The sequence below is a fragment of the Gorilla gorilla genome, chromosome 7 (assembly GCF_029281585.2).
Source record: "Gorilla gorilla gorilla isolate KB3781 chromosome 7, NHGRI_mGorGor1-v2.1_pri, whole genome shotgun sequence".
NCBI classification, from domain to species: Eukaryota; Metazoa; Chordata; class Mammalia; order Primates; family Hominidae; genus Gorilla; species Gorilla gorilla.
Window position 1 is genome coordinate 35,536,803 of NC_073231.2, and position 13,022 is coordinate 35,549,824.

At 36.3% G+C, this 13,022-nt stretch overlaps 1 protein-coding gene and 1 pseudogene across 25 annotated transcripts in view; one reads left to right on the top strand and one right to left on the bottom strand.

Annotated features, from left to right (window-relative positions):
• Nucleotides 1-13,022, bottom strand: part of RALYL (RALY RNA binding protein like) — a 722,276-nt gene that overhangs the window by 81,582 nt on the left and 627,672 nt on the right. The window lies entirely within an intron of this gene.
• On the top strand, nt 10,489-11,482 carry LOC101125961 (glucosamine 6-phosphate N-acetyltransferase-like; annotated as a pseudogene).

Genomic DNA, 13,022 nt, shown 5'->3' on the forward strand with positions numbered 1-13,022 from the left:
CGTACAGATGGGGTTTTGGAGGGGATGTCCTTTCTGTTTCTTCGTTTTCCTTCTAACAGTCAGGACCCTCAGCTGCAGGTCTGTTGGAGTTTGCTGGAGGTCCACTCCAGACCCTGTTTGCCTGGGCATCAGCAGTCGTGGCTGCAGAACAGCAGATATTGGTGAGCAGCAAATGTTGCTGTCTGATCGTTCCTCTGGAAGTTTTGTCTCAGAGGAGTACCTGGCCATGTGAGGTGTCAGTCTGCCCCTACTGGGGAGTGCCTCCCAGTTAGGCTACTCGGGGGTCAGGGACCCACTTGAGGAGGCAGTCTGTCCATTCTCAGATGTCCGGCTGCGTGCTGGGAGAACCACTACTCTCTTCAAAGCTGTCAGACAGGGACATTTAAGTCTGCAGAGGATTCTGCTGCCTTTTGTTTGGCTGTGCCCTGCCCCCAGAGGTGGAGTCTACAGAGGCAGGCAGGCCTCCTTGAGCTGCGGTGGGCTCCACCCAGTTCGAGCTTCCTGGCCGTTTTGTTTACCTACTGAAGCCTGGGCAATGGCGGGCATCCCTCCCCCAGCTTCGCTGCCCCCTTTCAGTTTGATCTCAGACTGCTGTGCTAGCAATGAGTGAGGCTCCATGGGCGTAGGACCCTCCGAGCCAGGTGCGGGATATAATCTCCTGATGTGCCGTTTGCTAAGACCATTGGAATAGCGCAGTATTAGGGTGGGAGTGACCCGATTTTCCAGGTGCCGTCTGTCACCCCTTTCTTTGACTAGGAAAGGGAATTCCCTGACCTCTTGCACTTCCCAGGGGAGGCGATGCCTCGCCCTGCTTCGGCTCACACTCAGTGCGCTGCACCCACTGTCCTGCACCCACTTTCTGACACTCCCCAGTGAGATGAACCTGGTACCTCAGTTGGAAATGCAGAAATCACCCATGTTCTGCGTTGCTCACGCTGGGAGCTCTAGACTGGAGCTGTTCCTATTTGGCCATCTTGGCCCCACCCCCACCCCCAAATTGTTTTTATAATTTTTTTTGGAGACTCTTTTTTATGCTGTAATCTCAGACAGCAGAGTTTAATTGCAAGAAGAAAATATGACACACTCATCAATTATAAAGTCGTTATTAATATAGATGACAGTAATGATTTCCACTTACGTGTCTTATACCTTCAGTAAATACTTCGATAATTTAAAAGCCTTCTGGAAATTTAAAAGTACATAGGAAAAGAAAATTCATTTTTATTTTTCTCAGTTGCTGCTTAAATTATCTTGTCCACCCTGCTTGTTTTTGTTCACTCCTGACTGCTAAGATGTATTTACAAGAACCAGTTATAGCTAAGTATTCTGGATTGTTTGATTCTCAAGTTCCACTGCCTGGCATCATAAACTCAATTTTATCTGTCAAAGTTAAAAATAAAATGAAATGCACAAACAGACCTGTCTTGGTAATCATGTCAAGACTGCTTTTGTCTTAATGGTTTGGGCTTTTAGCAGAAATGTCATGGCAGTAGTTGGCTCAGGTCATAAGCTTTAAAATCAAGCCAGATTTCCAAGAAAGAGAAAGAGATTCAAAGAGATTCAAAGATCACACCACGGCAAGTCTGATTCACGCTAGCTATTGTTTCCCCAGTGTTCCTGCCACCCTCCTCAGTCCTTTTTTGTGGGGGAGGGGATCCTTTTCTCTCTTTCCAGATTCTATCTCTTTCATAAAAATCCCCTTTTTCTTTCTGAGTGAACCTCTATTTGAAATCACCCACCAAAAGATGGCAGTGTGAGGAGTCATATTCAGTTTTTTAAATAATTTTATGTATCCTAGAACTGTATTGCTAAGAAGAGTTGGTTTTTCAGTTAAGAAAAATCCCTGCCCCACACCCCTTTTCTCCCTCATAAACTGAGAGTGGTACTGTGATCCTTATGGGATGATCTATTTTGGCTTTTAAGAGAAGAACTTTTGCCGCTCTCACTTAATAGTTTAGTATGACAATTTGGTTCTTAGGTAACTCAAAACAAAAATGATAATAAATTAGAAGTTTAGGGCACTGTCTAGGATGAAACTCAACCAAGGAAATGCTGAGGTTTCTATTGCTTGGAAGCATAACCATTGGCTTATGGCAGGTATTTGACCTTCTAGAAAAATGAAATGATGGTTTTGAATGTTTAGTGCAAACAAATATTTCATATTGTTTATTTAAAAATCCAGTACACCTTTACTAATTTTATCCTACTTCTCAGTGTGTCCTTAATCATTCACATTCTCTCAAGATGTAATGGGGAATCAGAATTGCTAAAGTAATTGCTTAGAGCCATATATCCACACTGTTTCTTTTATTACTGAAGATTAAATGAGGACCAAGTAACTTTCCTGAAATTTCATTTAAACTTTTTCATTTATAGAAGAATCACAACTCATTGGGTTTTACAATATATGTAATCAATTTTATCTAATCCCTTTGAATTCATAAAGCCAGTTTCATATGAGTAGGCTAATACCCAAAGTATTTCTTCTTATTTTCCCTCACTGAACTTCATTAAAATATAATCTTAAGAATATTAATAAATTTCCTAGCACAAGTAGGAAACATTTCAATGTGTTCTTAGCAAACATCTTGCCAATAATAACTACTACTAGAGCCTTCTCAATTGCGATAACTGGCTTTCTATATTAAATTGAATAATCAGTTATTGAGTTCTTATCTGTAAGTCAGGTGCAATACTAGGATTTGTGAATAACATTATCAGTAAAACATGACTTCTAACCTCAAGGAATTTCAATCTAAGTATAAGAGATTAGACAAATACACAGATGACCGTAAGTTGAGGCAGAATTTGATAACTGTCAATCTGAAATAAGAACTTCTATGAGAGCTTATAAGGAGGGGAAATAGGATGTGGTGAGTGAGACACAGGGATCAAACACGGCTTCATGAAAGAGCTGGCATTTGAACTGGACCTTGCAAAGAGTAGGGATTTGACAAGTGAATGTTCAAAGGGTAGGTCTTTCTAGATGATCAAGAAATCTGGTGGTAGAAAAATGTGGAACAGGTATGGACAATATGTTTTATGGAGATTATTCTCTCTCTTTGGCACAGCTATTCTTCAGAATACCCATGGTTAGTTCTAGAAATTATGAATGCAGAAGATATAATGTAAAAATAATGCAGGATATAATTCAACTAACTGACTGAATTTCCAGAGCATACTTCCCCGTGGATAAGGTGAAATCAGAAGTATCCTTAGGTGTATCTACAGGATCCTGCTTCTAATTCATCACAAAATGTTGGTGTAGGTTTCTAGCTGTCCGAGTATCTAAAGTTAAACAAATTTACAAACTTTGCCAATACAATATTGTGAACAAAAATCTGTTCATTTCACTTTAGGGAATACATACAAATTTTTACATTTATTTTGGTGTATGTCACCAATACATATGCACACATATATACGAAATTCAAAAACAGTGAAATAAGCTACTTAGTCTAAGTTTCATTGATGAAATATTCAATTTATTTTCAAGGACCTTTGTAATGGGGGAGAAAGTGAGGAGAAACCTAATGGGACCTAAATAATTATGATATCTTCACAGAGTTCCTCGCTACTGGTGAATCAGGACCTGTCACCTGAGGAAGAGAAAATGGCTAAGAAGTTCTAAAGATTAAAATAATCCACCTAACTTAAGAAAGCTCTCATTCTTTGCTTGCTGTGAGTCAAGTTTACTGTCTCACACATTGAAAGGATGATTACTTTGATTGATAGACCAGTGACAGAATGTAGGAAGAGTAAATTTTGGAAATGCGAAAAGGAGGAAGAAAAAACCTATTATTTTTCTGTCTTTTGGCTAGTAACACAGGGTTTCTGATTTTGGAATTATCACTTTGAATGGGGTATGTTGTTACTTTTCTCTCTAATGTGTCTGTTAGGAAGCATACTTAAATAAAAATAACAGCAACAGCATAAAACCCTTCAATTAGTCCCCATGGCTTACAAGGTAACATACAGATCTCTTCAACATTCAGCACTCTCCAAAATGTAGCTCCTTTCTCTGACATTCTTTCACTATTCATTCAATTACTCTTTTAATCCATCAGCATTTCTCAGCACCTACGCTCTGTCTGGCTCTACTCTGGTGCAAAAAAAAAAAAAATCTCCTTGCTCTCAGGCAGAGACATTCTTGTATCTTGACACAATCTTTTGCATTAGCTCAACTGATGGCTCAACAAAAGGTTTCCTGTTATACTCTCCATCCATCAACATATGTGGTATATTCTTTCTGCTGGAAGTATGTCCTTTTTTTTTTGTTTTTTGTTTTTTGAGACGGAGTTTTGCTCTTGTTGCCCAGGCTGGAGTGCAATGGCACAATCTTGGCTCATCGCAACTTCTGCCTCCCAGGTTCAAGCAATTCTCCTGCCTCAGCCTCCCGAGTAGCTGGGATTACAGGCATGCACCACCACGCCCAGCTAATTTTGTAGTTTTTTTTTTTTTTTTTTTAGTAGAGACAGGGTTTCTCCATGTTGAGGCTGGTCTCGAACTGCTGACCTCAGATGATCCGCTCACCTCGGCCTGCCAAAGTGCTGGGATTACAGGCGTGAGCCACCGTGCCCAGCCAATATGTTCATTCTTAAAGGCCTAAATCAAGCTCCACATCTTCCCCCCATTATAAAGTTTGTTGAATTAGACTAAATTCCACTTTCTGTGCTATTCTTTGATTATAGCTTTTTTGAATTTACATCCAACTCATGCTTGTCAGTTCTCTGCTTCTCTTGTCACTTAGCTAATCTGTATAGATTTATTTTTGTTAGCCTTTCCCCTCACAAGCCAGTCTTTCCCTTCCATTAATCATCACCGTCTCTCTTCTTTGAACTTAATCTAATTTATCAGAATTTCTTGACACTGAAGTTTTCAGGGTAAAATATTCCAGGACGGCTCATGTCAAAATCCTGTAGAGTATGATCCATCTCTTTGTTTTAACTGTTCAATGGAGTCATTAATGTTCAGGTCTCATTCTTACAGCTTCTTAAGCACACTTCTATCTAAATATATTATATTGTATTTGACTGTTTATGAGTCTATCTCACTAGATCATAAGCTCTGAAAAGGCAGGTGTTTTAGTCACCCAAAGATATTTTTTTAAATCGAATGTTACACATCTGTGGAACTTTCTGCTATAGTATTTACTTTCTGTAGAAAAGTAAAGTGTTTTCATTCAAATTTTCAAACACCTGTATATTGATATTAGAATGTTTAGAGCATTACAATTGCTATATTGGGTTAGATCTTTCTCCCATCTATCAATTTATTGCTGGTCAGCTCTAAATCTACCCTTTTTTTGAGCTTGCTTTGTAATAGTGGAGCTGGACTTCCTCCTTTGCCTGCTGACACAGTGTTAAAGTTTGGCAGTACAGGGTGCTGGAGGAAAACTGCAAGGCATAGAAGAAGGAGGAGCTTCTTTTTCCAGGTGCTTTTCTTCTTATTCTCTGGCACAGCTACCAGCAGCTTATCAGAGGCCCAGTGATAACCATGGGCATCTCAGCAGAGGTTTCCTACTCATCACCTCCAGTCCACTAACATCCTCATAGACTTCTCTGACCTCAAGTCAGCTGCAAATACATCTCCTCCAGTGAGATTTGCATCTCAACTCTGGGGAGAGAGGCTCTCTTCAACTTCATTTTTCCCTTGAGTACTCTCCCTCAGCCACAGAGGTAGTAGCTGTTCCAAGCACTTTCTATTCCAATATTCTTTTGCAGATCCTGACTGACACAACCCAGTTTAGGCTGTGTTGTATTTTGCATGTTTTGTGTTTTTATATTCCATGTTTGTTGAGAATAACCATATGTGACAAGTAGTCGAAGAGTACACTTGTCCATTTACAGGTAAATGTTTTTCATAGTTCATGCAGTTGATATTTTTATGATTTAACATACTGAATCAAAATGATTTTTTCAAAGTTTTCCTTCAAGGGAAAATGTATCAACTACACAAGCTCTTTATGGTGGAGACTAGCTTTTAAAAATGTTGGAGAATGATGTCAAAACAGATGATAATAATTATAATAATGTTAACAGTTAACATTTACTGAAGGCTTAGCATTTATCAGCCACTATTCTAAATGCTTTACATATATCAAATAATTTCATTGTCTTCAAAATTCTATGAGTTAGTATTAATATTATCTTGACTTTATATATGGGAGAACCAAGGCATCAATATAATCAAAGTTCATAGCGTAGACTACCTTGTCTATGGCTTCCCAGATATTGCTGTAAGAAATACTTGAGTGTTTTTGTCAATTGCAATCTCAATATTAAGCCACAAAGATAATGAAATCTTTATTTTATTTTATTTTATTTTTTTGAGACGAAGTCGTGCTCTGTCACCCAGGCTGGAGTGAGTGCAATGGCGCAATCTCAGCTCACTGCAACCTCCGCCTCCTGGGTTCAAGCAATTCTCCTGCCTCAGTCTCCCGAGTAGCTGGGACTACGGGTGTGTGCCACTACACCTGGCTAATTTTTGTATTTTTAGTAGAGACAGGGTTTCATCATGTTGGCCAGGCTGGTCTCAAACTCCTGACCTCAAATGATCTAGCCGCCTTGGCCTCTCAAAGTGCTGGGATTACAGGCGTGAGCCACTGCACCCGGCCAGATAATGAAATCTTAATTGGCATTAAATGATTTTTAGTGTCTATAAAAAAAGGGTAATAATTCCATTGGACTTTCACTTTGAGCCATCACTGGAAATATTTAGTTTAGTATGTGTCAGTGCACTTTTAGAATAATTTTGACCAACTAGGATCCGTATGGATGAAGAAAATTAGGATGGCAAAAAGTCTCAAGACAATGACCCTATATAAAAAATAATTGAATTAAATAAGGATGTTTGGGCTACAGAAGGATGTTGGGCTAGAGAAGAGCCTTTGAGAAGACAGCTAGAGAAGAAGGGTGCCTAACTTGAAATATTTGAAAGCCTGTCAAGTGGAAGAGGAATTGAATTTCTTCATTGTGGCTCCAGAAGGCAGACTAAGTATTAAAGGGTAGTAATTATAAGGAAGAATGTTACTGCTAAATTTAACAAAGAAATAAGATAATGAATACCAAATACCTTGAGCTTCTAGTATGTTTTAAAAAAGAATAGAATCGTAAAATGGAAAATACCATGACACAACATTGTATGTTGTAATATAACACACAGATACATATGCCACAAGAGTCTGAAAACTATTTGTTGGGGATTCTTTTTAGAGAAGAGGATTAATGCATTATAGCATTATATAGTTCTGGGATATTTTTCAAGTTAAAGTTTCATAATTTCATTAAAATTAAGTTACATTGTTAAAATGTAACATTTAGATATCCACCTACAGATTTTCAAAAGCTGATACCCTAAATCTGGCTCACTTTCCCTTAGTACTAGTTCGGTTTCTTTGACTCTCCCCAACCAAACTGATGCGAAGACAAAAAAGAAAAATTGCACTTCATATTCTCTAGAAAGAAATAAAAAGAATACTTTTTCCAAAACCTGTGAGACACAGTGAATACTTGCCTCAGAAAAATCTACAGCTTTAGATGCCTTCATTCTTAAAGAAAAAAGATGAAAAAGAAGAGAACTCAGACCTAATCTCATTAGAAAAAGAGCAACCTATAAGCCAAAGTAAACCAGAAAGAGGTCATTAATATCAGTTTCAGGTCTGGAAATCTATCAACATAATCTGGAACAAAAACAAATTAAAAGAGATTACAGATTTTATCTGTAAATACTAAAGAGGCATTTGATAAAATTTAAGAGGCATTTCTTATATTCAAAGTAAAATAGTAATAAGAAAACTACTTAAACACAATAGACTGTAGCAAAAACAAGTGGGGAATATTAATTCAGCATAAAACAGTAAACGTATTCAAATTAAAATGAGAGGACAGCTTTTTATCACCATTATTATTTTAAAATATTGAAGATTTTAGCAAATCTTTTTATACTAAACATTGTCATTCCTCTAGGCACATGCACTTGATTTTCTGCATTGCCCGTTTTCCCAAAATACCTAGCTATTTATACATGTCCTCTATTGTCTTTTTGTTACAAGCTCATACTGCACTGGACACATACTATCTAAAATGAGTATTTCATACAAATATTATAGAAGCAAAAAAGAACTGATTTGCACTTTTTGTCAATTATGACCTTTTTGTGTGAACATGACTTATTGTTATGGTTTCTATTTTTTTCCCCACCGATTAATGTCAATTTTTATCCCTAAATCATGAATTTGTAGAAGAGATAGTCTCCCTCCTATTACTATTATTCAAAATTTAAAAAAAATCTCATCACTATTTTACCAGCTGAATTTTTTAAATGTCAAATTTTCCCCCTCCCTGATTATTTTTCTACATAGTCATTTTCAGTGAATCACTTTAACCCTTCCATAAAGTTCCCAGTTAAAGAACATGACTAAATATTTGTTAAACATACGTTTGTAAAACAGGTTGATCCTTAAGATGCTGGTGTTCAGGATAGACAAAACCAGGTGAGTGACTACCCTTCTAGAATTTTATCTGGGATTGGTACATGATACATCATAATTTTCTGTTGATGTCTTTCCGGCATCTTCACACATACAAAATGACATAGCTGAACACAGAGTTCTTGTGTTACAGTCGTTTCCCACAAAAATTCTCCATGATTATCTTCACAGTAGCACATCACAGAGAAAACTGAGTTCGATTTTACCTTTTGTCTTAGTCTCTTTTTAAATTTGTGGATTCCTATAGATTTCTTTACATTTCAAATTCTAAATGCCTCATTTAGAAAAATCAATGAATCATATATTTTACTTTTTATTATTGACTCATGTTCTATAAAATTGTCATCTTTGGTAATGGCTATTATTTACAGATTAAACTCAATGGTGTTTCATCCCATTTTTTTCTTTTGTTCTCATTTTTGCCACTTTACTTTTCCTCTATTTTTCTCATGGAATATTTGTTAATTTTCCTTAATATCATTTATTGACCTTCTTTTCCTCTGCAATATCAAATCTTTAATTTACTGCTTCAAATGGGGCATTGTATTGAATCTGGTGTCTTAAAGAGTTAACTGGTATTTTCCGTATTAATCTCTTATTATTATAATCTATAAATGTTTCTTAGAGGTACTTTCCTTCTGAATATTATTAAGAAAGCATTTTATATAATATTCTTTAGTTTCTAGAAAAAAACCTTATACTCAAAAGTGAGTCCTCTTTGAGCCCTCAAAATATTGCTCTGTTTACTTGTACTGAAGAATTTGTTTGCGAACTTCCAATTTTTTTCCTCATTAATTCTTTTTTGTTTGGTTAGGTCAATATTCAATGTTTATATTGATATAACCACATAAATATTATTTACAGCTGAGGAACATACTGTGCAATGATTATATTTCCTTCTTGTACAATCATTGTTTACTTGGCACTTATAATGGTCTACTTTTTTCATTCTTCCTGGAGCATTCCATTGTCCTGCTGCAACCCAGACTGGTTCTCTTTGGGTCTGTTACAAAGCTGTCATCTTGGTACTTCTCTTCACCAGCCACCTTGGGGACTTCCTTCCCTTTTGTGTTAGACTACCCCCCCCCCATTTTTTCTGTTAGTTCGATAATTTTGGTGAAACAACCTTTAGATTTCTTAGAAATAGCTTGTAAATAATTATATTTCTGAAAATACAGTTGATTCTCATTATTCATGGATTCTATATTTGCAACTTTGCAAAATTTGTTTGTGACCTCCTAATTAATACTGGCAGGGTTTTTATGATCATTCAGAAACATGCATAGAGGGTAAACATTTTGAGTTACATGTTCCTAGATGAGGCCCAATGGGGTGACACTGCCTCTTTGTTTCAGTTCATACTGCAAATAAACATCTATGTTATGATCTATTTAGTGCCTCATTTTTCATATTTTTGTGCTTTTTCTTGGTGATTTTGCAGCTTAAAATGCCCCCCCACCAGTATAGAGCTGAAATGCTGTGATGTGTCTTATAGAGAAAATATGTGAGCTTCTTTAGATGAGCTTCCTTCAGGAATGAGTTGTGCTGCTGGCTGTGAGTTCGATGTTAATGAATCAACATCACATATTGATATAACATACATTAAAGACATGGAGTCTTTAAACAGAAACAAACAGCAAGTTTATGTATTGATAGGTTGGCAAAAATGTTGTGACCAGAGGCTCATAGGGATCTAGCCCTCTATTTCTGCTAGGAGCAATGGTTCAGTATTTGCTAACTCAGTGTTTGCTGTGACTTTACAGAATATAACTTCTACAAATAACAAGAGTCACCTGTATCTTTTAAAAGTCTTTGTGCTTGACTGACAGTGTGTTTGGTTTGATTGATTCTCTGGGCCTTCCGGCTGGAAATAATCTTCCTTCAAAATTTTAAAGGCACTGAGGAGGGGCTGGGGGTTGGGAAGTGAGAGTGGGACCTGGTGTCCTGGGGGGCATAGTGGGCCTGCCTCAGGTTTATCAAACAGACTTACTGGAAAGATGAAACCTCATGAAACTCCTGTTTGACCCAAGTCTACTTAAAGAAGTGGACTGGAATCAGAATACAGCTATATATGCTCCAGTTATTTCACCAACACATCTCGCAGAAGGCTTGGTTTAAGGCCTCTTTGTCTACTGATCATATGGTTTGGCTGTGTCTCCACCTAAATCTCATCTTGAGTTGTAGCTCCCATAATCCCTGCATGTCATGGTAGGGAGCCAGTGGGAGGTAACTGAATCATGGGAGTGGGTTTTTCCTGTACTATTCCCGTGATAGTGAATGAGTCCCAGGAGATCTGATGGCTTTATAAAGGACAGTTCCCCTGCACATGCTCTCTTGCCTGCCATCACATAAGATGTGCCTTGTTCCTCCTTCACCTTCTGCCATGATTGTGAGGCCTCCCCAGCCACATGGAACTGCGAGTCCATTAAAACTCTTTCTCTTTATAAATTACCCAGTCTCGGGTGTTTCTTCATAGCAGTATGAAAATGGACTAATATAACTAACCTAAGGTTTTTTTTGTTTAAGGTAGTGGGTCAGCGAACTGCCACTGGAGTTGTCAACCTTGATAATGTATAAAGCATTTTGAGCATACAAAGAAATCTGTGGTTCATTATGCTACAGTTGTGGAAGATGTGACTTGGTGACAGTGTTGCCATGACAACTCTGATAATAGTACATAAATTCATCCTTTCCTGTGCTAAGAGAGAAAGAGTAGATGTTGTTAGCAATGAATGCAGAGGAAGACAGCTTGGCAAATTGTTATCAACTTGTACTTTGCTAAGCAAGAAACTGAACTGTTGTTATAAGATTACTCTTGAATGTCTACCACAAAATGTTGGTTTTTACAAAACATTTGGATACATTGGATCTGAAGGAAACTACATATGTCAGAGGTTTCTAAGGTAAAAATCTTTTTAGAAAGACAATTGTCAAAGGAGCTAATCCTACAAAGCTATACTCTCCCTGGAGTTAAAATGTTTTGTTGCCGTAGCCCAGTGACCTCCATAAATACTGGCTTGAAAAAAAATTATAATACCGCAAGTATAATGACATTTTAGAAGATTACCTTGGGCTGATGGGATATGCTGTGAATTTAGATTACAAAAGAATATTATTAAGGGGATGATTTTTACCCAAAGGGATAACTTGAATCTTTTCTTGCATTGCATTTTCTAGAGTGTGGCTTCATTTCTTGGTAGTCAAGAGTACTGACAGTAAAGAGTTCTCTATCTGCTATCTGTGCTGCTTACTTTTAAAAGGATATACATTTAATAGGCTGTTTCTTATCATATGCATAAAATTAATTATTTTTGTTTCAAATAAACATATCTAAATACACAGAGAGGTATAATTTCCCACATATTAAATTGTATAAATTAGTTATTATACAAATATAGTGCAGTTCAACATTTGTTGATCCTATTATGGACAAACAACCTGGCCACGCCTTTTAAAGAAGCAGAAGAAATGAAAACTAACTTATAAAATGTGAGGAGATTCAAAGTAAAACAATTTAAATGCTTTACTAAAAGTTTATATAGTTCTATGTCAGTAAAAATTACCAAGTGGCTTATCTGTGAAATATATTAATAATTATTCATTTGTTAAAGATACCTATGAACAATTACTGCAGGACATCTAACGTACTTTTTAACGGTAAAATTGGGAAATCTCAACGTATGTATTTCTACTTCAGTTTTTCTTTTTATCTGAAGCCTCTCTTCTGAATAACATTTTCATCAAAAAATGGAATATTACAAAATTGAGTGGAATGTGATATTTAATAAAATATATTGTACTGGATTTGTCATACCATAAAATTTTGATGGAAGCTTTTCTTTTTAATGTGGTTATAATGGCACTGTTATTCTGGTAACTATCCTGTTTTGATTTTATTGATTTTAATTATTTTAAAAGTTGAAGTCAGAATTAGATACTTTACTGGCACTAATCTTGAGCATTCCATGTTACAATAAGTCTATTCATGTGATCAAAAGACATTTAAAGGCATTCTTCTATTGTCTGCACATTCTAATCTTGAAAAATTTGATGTTATTCTTTGTATGTGGCTTTTATTCCTCTATTTAGACATTTAAGGTCTTATATACAGTAAACTGTTTTAGTTTGGGTCATCTTTCATTTATTGTGGTGAGCATATTTTATTAGAAAACTCATATCTTTCAGTTTTAGGATATTTTCTTATATTCTGATTGAATAATGTTGTCCTCTGAGTTTTCTGTTTGTGAAAACACTATTAGCTTGATATTGAACCCCTGGAGCAAGGGTCTGTTTGTTTAAAAACCTTTTCTTTACTATTTTCCATCTGTTTATCTTTTTGATCTTTTAAGTTAATATTTCAAACTTTTATTAAATTTTTCATTTCTGCTATAAGGTTTTTAATTTCTAAGAAGATTTTTCTTGTTCTTCATATATTCTTTTAAGTAATACTTTTAAATGTAGATACATTTTCCTATTGCTAGGGGCATTAATTATGAGTTTTTTAGTATTTTTGTTTAGTTTTGTACTCTCT